Consider the following 6,678-nt stretch of genomic DNA (forward strand, 5'->3'; position numbering starts at 1 on the left):
CCAGCAAAAATACCAGCTATCACTCAATAATTGACCTTTTAATGCTAAAATAGAGTCTGAAGATAATAATCCAGTTGCCATCACATCTAAGGTCGGGGAAAGTGTGGTACGAATTTCTCCCTTTACAATTTCCACTACATTTTCATTGGACGACTTGGGAGGTAAGAACAACTTTGAAAAACTTGAACTTCATACAGAGTTCATTGAAAGAGGGTATGATGCACAATTAAAGGAAGTTACTATCTACAAACCAAACTTCCCTCCGCCAATGAAATTTTGTTTCATACTCTTTTAACTTGTCTCTCAGCCAAGACCACCGCATTTAATAAGATACCTTTGAACATTCAGTATTTGGGTTATGCTATTTTAACAAAAGCTGATTACAATTTATCACAAGCACTGTTTTCTGATTTGTTGAATAATGTGAAAAATGTGAAAAAATTGAAAAAAAGTGTTCGTAGTAACGCTTTTCTGTTGTATCCATGACTTCTAAGCTACTACCTACGAAAACAAGTGTCACAAACAGATTTTGAACAAGGTGTAGCTTTTCAAATAAACAGTCTTACAAGTAAAACTTTAACTAAACTTATGGATAAAGAGTCAAAAGTTTCAACAACGGAAACAAAGGGGGATGAGCCTGTTTTAGATGCGTCCGCATCAGTTGCTCAAACTTCTTTTGTTGAGCGAACTGCTCCTGGTGATCATGACACCACAAATGGTGTTGTGAAACACACACCAGGAAAACGCAAAAAGAAAGCTGTCACATCCAAAAGCCCACCAAAACCAAACAAAATAAAAAGGTTCCTCTGGAAGATGAGAACCTAGAGGTTAATGCAGTGACAACACAAATGTCACTTGAAACCACTGCTGCCACTTGCTCACAGTTGTTGGAAAGATCTCAACCCATCCAAACTCCTCATGTATCCTCACAAAAGGATCATGTTGTAAGCACAAGGACACCACAACATGAAGTAGACCTTTCATATGAAAGTATGTTTAAAAGTCCCTCTCCCAGGGCAATCATGCTTTCTACACCACAACCCTCGACTCAAGTTACGTCAATAATATTACCTCTGTTTGAAGCAATTGAATTTCAGAAAGAAAACAGTTCCTCTAATGCACACATTACTGAGAGTAGATCGCAACAAATGACTGTGTCTGAACCAATTCAATCTGCTATCCTACAAACAGTTGAGGAGGTTATCCCCGTTGAGTATTACGAAACTCTTGGTGGTAGTTCAAGTGGAGCAACACTACAACTGTTGAACCCATTGGTGATCAGTTGGACAGTAGTTACATCATTAAGACTCCCTTGAAGGCAACCACTGATGAGGTTACAACTGTAATCTCTGCTTCAGTGGGAAGTCCCCAGAACCAAGAAAAAGGGGCATCTATTTCTAATGATTTGGAGACTTCTCCTATTATCAAAACAAATACAATCACTACAGATGGGAATTCAGGTGATCCTATTAAAGTAGGTGATGAATTAACTTATAAGGATTTGACGGTTAGAGTGTCTACCATTGAAACAGATGTTGCTGAAATGAAAGAATTGATTAAGCAGATGATAGAGCTTTTTAAAAGTCAACCTACCAGATAGGAAATTGCCAATGAGCTTTGGAATTCTATGCAACCCATCCTTCAAGCTCAGAGGAATTTGGCTGAAAGTAACCGCAAATTCAGTTTGGAATTTATCAGAAATTTGGCTGATGCCAGGTATAAAGACACACAAGCAGACATTATGAACATTAAGGAACATCTGTTGAAACTTACTGGCTCCACCTCTACATCAATCTTTGAGAAAGATGATGATGATAATGATGCCAAAAAGGGGGATAAAGATTCACTGAGAAAGTTGCCACCAGATTCAAAAGCTAATCCTACAGAAATTGTATACCCTGCTCAACCTAAATCCCAACCTTCTCCAAAAAAACCACCACAAAAGAAGGAGAAAATACCTTCCACACCATCATCACCCATTTTGTCAATCTATGCTGGGAACACAAAAGTAACAGCAGATGTTTACCAAACAGCTGCTAAGACACCAGTTGTTTCAGCAGAAGTTTGTCAAACATCTGCCATGATCATTTTCACTACACCAACCCCAATCCAACCATCTCCAACGTCACAAAGATTTCCCATACATTCATCTTTACTACCTGAAGAAACACTAGATAATTGACCGGAATCAAAATATCTGGGGGGCTAGGTTCTGCATAAAAGGGTGGTTCTCTCTCGTTCGATTCGAAGGAACAGATCTTCTTCTCTGGTGAACACTGCAAAACAGAACACCGTTAGCCTCGTCAAGGGGAGGAGGGAGGTTCTCTCCTTGACCCGACTCTGGCGTGAGAATAAGTATGTGTTTGTGAAGAAGAAGTAGTATTGACGAAGTGTGTGTAACTTGAAGTTCATACCTGAATTATTCTCATATTTATAGCCGGTAATTTGGGTGGGAAAACTCGTTGTTGAAATATTAACGAAAGATGCTAACCCCGTAAGAGGTTATTTTCCTTCCGTTAATTCTCTAGATCGGATTGTGATAGCACACGGATCGCGATCCTAATCGAAGGCTGGGGAGTTGCCACGTGGAAAGTGGACAAGTGGAGGTTTCTCTCCAATTCCATGCCATCACCGTGATTTCTAGGGAGAACAGGGTGATGACACGTGGCTCGGACGGTTATAACCGTCTGGTGGTGCATGATTGAGTCTTCTAGAAGATTATTGCCATAATCCAGTGTGACTCCTTACTGTGTGGTATTAGCTTAATAAATAATATCCAAGTCTGGTTATTATTTAAGCGGCAGTGTTTGTTGGGATTTTTATCCCTTTGCTATAGAGAAGTGGCGCAAGGACTCATTTTACTTCCTTTTGGCGCGCGGGTGTTGTCTCCTGTCTTTCTTCTTAACTCTTTGTAGGACCAGTGCGCGGCCGCGCAAGGACTAAAGAGGGTTGAAAGACGAGGTTGTGGTATGGTCCTAAGTACTTGATATGAGGTTTTTGGGACCTTACCCCTTCAAGCCCCCCAGTTTAGTGTTACTCTTATGCAAATAAGTGGAGCACTGGACTATGAGAGAGTGGTGCTTATGGGCTTTTTGGCGTGAAAGTGTGGAATCTTTTATGAGAAGATATACTTTGCTTATTTTATGATTTTTGAAAATCTTGACTTTGGGTATGAAAGGTACAGTAATGACTGTGTGACAGGCTGTCACTGTCAGATGTGTGTGTTTCATACGCGCGCGTGAGGTCGCGTTCGTGTTATTCCCCACTCGCCCTGTCACTTGGGTAACTGTGCTACCGAAAAAGGTGTTATTACAGTTACCTGTGTCTTTTATGGCGATGGGTGTATAAGTTTGTTCGAGTTGCCCATTTTTGTTAATCATTACTTCGTTGAAAACCTTTCCCCTTCTTGTCCTCTTCATCCGTTAAGAAAGAATTTGCAATTTCTTCCTCTTATGTCAACCGGAGATCATCACAAGGACTTAACTGAAGAATGTCTGCTGAGCTTCCACCGTTAAAGTGGTCTAGGGCAACTTTTTTTGGCTTGGTTTAAAATCTTCAGTTTCTGGAGAACTGGGGTGCCCGATACCCTGAAGAGGGACAGACAACGGTTGATGCTCCGGCTGGGTATGTGACCCTATTTTGGGATTTCTTCTGTGCAGGCAACTTCTGTTTGCCTGTGACAAAATTTTTCCTTGAAATTCTTGAGTATTACAGGTTTCACATCTCCCAAATGCACCCAATCGGAATGGTTAGGGTTCGGCATTTCGAGTTTGTGTGCCGGACGATGCGTATTGAACCGACGGTTCCTCGATTTCGGGTTTTTCATCAAATGCATTGTACTCAAGGGTTCTATTCTTTTATTCAAAGGGCATCGGCTAAGAAAATTTTGCTGCAGCCCCCAAAATCCTTCCATGATTGGAAACAGAAATTCTTTTTTATCAAGGCCGGAGTAATTCCTATGAGGATGATTTTTAGAGGAAAAGAAGATGTTCCTACTGAAACCATTCAAACCCCTGTTGATGAAAATTGGTATCAAGATCTGAAAGACGTTCCGTCGATTGCTTTGCCGGAGAAAGCCCTTGTTGGTGCTGGCATGAGTTTGAATTTGAGGATTGACCGGGAAGAAAAACCGGTGTATACAGAGGATGGTAAAGGTAAGATTTGGGGGTTAGCCCTGTTTACCTTTTCTTTGTTGCTGTTGTTGTTGTGTTTTTTTTTTGAACTTGCTCTTCTTCCCCTGCAGTTGTTTCATTGTATGTTGTTGCATTTGAGAGGGAAGGCGGAAGGATGGCTACCATTGCTAAAAAGCCTGATGAAGAGCTTTGGTGTCATCGTATTATGAAGAATTTTGTTCTTCCGCGGGATACGGATTTGTCTTTTCAACCTGCTGCTGGGGCTGGTAAGCTTTTATCTTCTTAATTTTTGTCTGCTACTTTTGCGCATTCAAATAAGTTGTACTCTGCGCTTTGTTAGTAGGCGAATTGTCTAACTTGGGCATAGGCCCTGAGAAGAAAAGGCGCGCGACAACCACTATTGTTGCGCCTAAGAAGAATGATGCTGAGAAAGCTCAATCTTCTAAGGTCAAAAATGTTGGGGGAGAGAAGAAAGGTATGCGCCATTCTTCTGACTCCTGGTGTGATTATGTGGTGGTTTCTGATTCTTTGGAGGGTCTTGCGCCTGCAGTTATTATTAGAAGACCAAAACCAGAACCAAAAGAGACTGCTGATATTCTTCCGTACAATCCTGATGATCCCATTGACTTGGAATCAAGCCCTGAGCACTTAGTGAGGAATAAGGCAGGGAAAAGAAAACAGGCTGGCGCTGAGGCTGAAGGTCAGCCTGCAAAGAAGATTCAGAGGAAGAAGATTACCAGGAAAGGCAATCTGGACGCCTTTATTTCAGAGTCAGCTCCTAGTAAGTGTCATCTTTTGCTTTCTTCTTCTTAAGCGCCTTGAATATTTTGTGACTCATAGTCTTCTGTTTTCAGAAAAAACCTACTTCTCATATTCCCACAGAACCGCTGCCTGTGGTTAATGAAGAACACCCACCCTCTCCTCCGCGCGCTTCTGTTGCTGATCAGTTAAAGAATACTGAGGTTCCCGAGGGTGGTGCGGAAAAAGTTGTTGATCTTGGGGCTGATAAGCCTGTTGATGTTGTTGCGGATGCAGAAAAAGTTACTAGCCCAGAGATTATGGATGGTGCTAGTAACCCACAAACCCCTGATCTTACTGCTCAAGATTTGGAGAAGGAGAAAACTACCGAAGAAATTCCTGTTACAACTGTAACATTCCCAAAATTTCTAAATTTAATATAAAGTTATTACACAAATAGGTCATGAGTAAGTTGACCAATAGAAATATAAGGTGTTTTGGCAAACATAGGAACCGTTAAATAATTAAATTATAAAAATACATTATATTTGGACCTACTCCATTTTTAATGAAACTTGGTTCAAAATGTAGATAACATTATTCTCATTCTAATGACATGTTCATTGTTTTATAAAACGTCATACTTTAGAAGTTATAAGCGCCAAATAAGTGAAGCAGTTAAATTAATTATAATATATATAAATTAATAAAATAATAATAATAATACTCAAAATTTCACTAATAAAATGTACGTAAGTTTAAATAATAATAATAATAATAATTTAAATTTAACCTTTAAGGAATTGTAATATAATAAAGGAAAAATTACAAGTTTTGTCCTTTATCTTTATAACACTTTTCAGGCGGTGTCCTTTTTAACGAAAGTTGACAAGCGGTGTCCTTTACTAGGTATTTTGTTACAAGTTTAGTCCTTTACACCCAACCCAGTTAAAAAACCCTGTTAATTGTTGACAGGCGGTGTCCTTTACTAGGTATTTTGTTGCAAGTTTAGTCCTTTACCTAGGTATTTTGTTGCAAGTTTAGTCCTTTACACCCAACAATAAACAGTGTTTTTTAACTGGGTTGGGTGTAAAGGACTAAACTTGCAACAAAATACCTAGTAAAGGACACCACCTGTCAACATTCGTTAAAAAGGACACCGCCTGAAAAGTGGTATAAAGATAAAGGACAAAACTTATAATTTTTCCTATAATAAAATAATTCAAAACTTAACAAGGAAGAAATTTTGTGAACATAGGTGTACGTGGCTATCACATTTAAATTGAAAAGAAGAATCTTGACTAACATTTAATTCATAAGTGATAAGTGTGTACGTGTCTTCATGTAACACCTCGAATTTTTGTGTCCAATGATGTGTTAACACGTGTCATTTGTTTACACGTGGCATCTATAATAAATAAAGGACTAATTTTGACAAACCTTGAAAGTATATAAATTCGAGGGTTATAAATGTCAACAAGGGTAAATATACTGTATAGTATCCCTAAATAATGCTTAAACCTTCAAACGAATAAATTATAGATCGTACAAATATAAAACGCGGAAGAAAGTGAGAGATTACAAACTACAGGGGTTAACTGTGTCAACATGTTTAATAATACCTCTGAGTGACCCTTTAACGTTCCCAAGACTTTGTAACGGTATTATACCCTCACTAAAATAATATATATGAATTTCGCGAAGTTTCGATATGAAACGAGAAAGTTACGATCGAATTCGTAGAAGAAGGGTTAAAAGCGTCAACAGTGAAAGTTAAGGCTTTCCAATATAATTAATAAATAAACCG

Source organism: Helianthus annuus, chromosome 15 (genome assembly GCF_002127325.2).
Source record: "Helianthus annuus cultivar XRQ/B chromosome 15, HanXRQr2.0-SUNRISE, whole genome shotgun sequence".
NCBI classification, from domain to species: domain Eukaryota; kingdom Viridiplantae; phylum Streptophyta; class Magnoliopsida; order Asterales; family Asteraceae; genus Helianthus; species Helianthus annuus.